General features: G+C 36.8%; 1 protein-coding gene across 5 annotated transcripts in view; it reads right to left on the reverse strand.

Annotated features, from left to right (window-relative positions):
- fynb (FYN proto-oncogene, Src family tyrosine kinase b) overlaps positions 1-2214 on the reverse strand; it is an 86453-nt gene that overhangs the window by 64804 nt on the left and 19435 nt on the right. For 3 of the 5 annotated variants that reach the window (XM_016462788.1, XM_016462787.1, XM_016462784.1), the window contains exon 2: positions 385-447. The gene's annotated coding sequence lies outside the window, so the exon portion shown is untranslated. Of the gene's footprint in view, positions 1-384; positions 448-521; positions 616-2214 lie in introns of those variants that run through there. The other 2 variants (XM_016462785.1, XM_016462786.1) reach the window with 2 other exon arrangements.

The following is a 2214-nucleotide window of genomic DNA, read 5'->3' on the forward strand; positions in this document are numbered from 1 at the left end:
TCTTTATAGTTATCATTCTTGGTGTGAATGGGGCTTTAGAGAAAAAAAAAAGAAAGTTCACCCCAGCCTTAAACTTAACCATAAGCAACGTGCAAGCACATTGTATATAAAAATGTGCAAATATATGAATTATTGATTGATTCTGTCATTTATGCAAACAACACAGTTGAATGCTGTTGTTGCATCCTATTCTTTGTTGGAGACCCAGAAAAAAAGCAGAAAACTGTGAATATTGGTAAAATATTTTGCCATACGACTTAGTGTTCGATTTGTAGTTATTAAAGTTGCATCTTCCAATGTTTTTGGGTGTAGATTTCATGTAAGCCTGCCTATAGCCCATCATACCTTCCCTGACCACGCAACTGATGCAGTGTTTACTCTCACCTGTATTCAAAGCACAGCACGACCCTTATTTCCTCCACATTGCTTTGTGTTCAGAAGAGAATCCTGAAAGAAACAGAAAGAGAGACACAGATTAATATTATAATGTGATAAACAGCAGCTTTATAGTCTGCTCTGACCTGGATTATAGACCTTTGTGCAGAACAACAGCCAGAAAATAATAAAAGAAAAATGTCAATCACTCTAGGACAGTTTAATCACAATCAACCTTTCTATATCCACGCTCTCAATAGTATTAGCTGCTATTTTTAGGGACAGATTACATCACATCCCAGACACCCAGTCTAACCCCTCGCAAACAAATCAAGCCCTAGTCAACCTTATCCAGACCTCTGACTATCTGTAGGGCTGCATGATATATTCATTGTTTTTACCATTTCTTCACTTACTGTATGTAAAAGATGTACACTGAGAAGTCATAGGTCAGAAAAAGTCATGCATACTGAATAAGCCATTTTCTGATTTTAAATCCACTTGATAATAATTGAAATACCTTAATAATAAGTCTGTCAACGATTTATCCAAATAGTTTTTCACATATTGCCTTTATATTTCTTCCATAATCCTCCAAACCAAAACCATCCCGACAGCTTATTCATGTGACATGACATTAAGCCTTTTTTATGTGACATTTTCAATGTGACAGACACTGATAGCTTTTCTCATACACTAGATTGACAGATATCAACATTATTTGCCTGATAATTTACATAACGTGGTGCTAATACCGCCTGCCTTTTCTGCAATCTGTTTGAGATGATACACTTCTCCCAAGACAGAAGAGAAGTATGACACTACAGAGTGTAACTCTACATAAAACACACACGCAAAAGCAAAGCACAGATGATAGAAATAAAATGAACCCCCAAGGAGAGCTATATTTAGGACAAACCCATTTTCTTAATTAGGTTCGAACCAACTTGGCAATCAACATGAATTAAGAATTTAAATGATTTAAGAGTATATGGATCTTTTTTAAATGAACAGCCACTGTTGCAACCCTCTACATTGCGAGTAAATCACTCGCATATGCGACTAAATCTTACTCTGGGCGACTAAATGATGTCTAATAGGAGGAATGTCAGTGAACGAGAAATATGAGTCAATGGATTACGTGAACGAGAACGATTCGTTCACCAAAAAGATTCGTTCAACAAGAACGATTCGTTCACGAACGTAACAACACTAGCGCTCTGGCTAGCGCGAGCCAGATCGGATACGCTGAGCGCTTGTCATATTATCACAAATATTTAGTGTTTTCAACCATATAATGCTTATTTTAGGTTTCAGATATTTAAATGCACATAAGTACTAGCAAAACCATACATTTATAGTTTGTAAAATACACGCTGATGTCTATGGAAACGGAAATAATGATCCTAACAAATATAATCTGACGACATGTTTTTATTGATATCATATACAGATTGTGTAGGTAACTATAAAGTTTACTCTGCATACAGAGCTATTGTTGCTGCGTTGTGTCACATGACAAGCATGACGCGCCACCATAGAAACAATAAAGCTCCGTTCACACTGCCAGCGACTTCTTCGCTGTATGTCGCTAGACTCCGTGCTGTGAAGACTCTTGTGGGCGTTCCTACTGCTGTAGCTCTAATGTTATTGGTAGACTGCACGTCTGGACATATCTGGACATAAAATGCATATAAAAAACTAAGATATCATTCTATTATGACTAGGAATTAGACTTAAAAGAAATAAAAGTACCATTCTGCTGTTGGAGAGTGTTGTTATATAAACTACAGCAGTGCTCGTGCATTAAATCATTAACCGGTGCTAAACTGCTCACTG

The sequence above is a fragment of the Sinocyclocheilus anshuiensis genome, unplaced genomic scaffold, assembly GCF_001515605.1.
Source record: "Sinocyclocheilus anshuiensis isolate Anshui unplaced genomic scaffold, SAMN03320099.WGS_v1.1 scaffold937, whole genome shotgun sequence".
Classification (NCBI taxonomy): Eukaryota; Metazoa; Chordata; class Actinopteri; order Cypriniformes; family Cyprinidae; genus Sinocyclocheilus; species Sinocyclocheilus anshuiensis.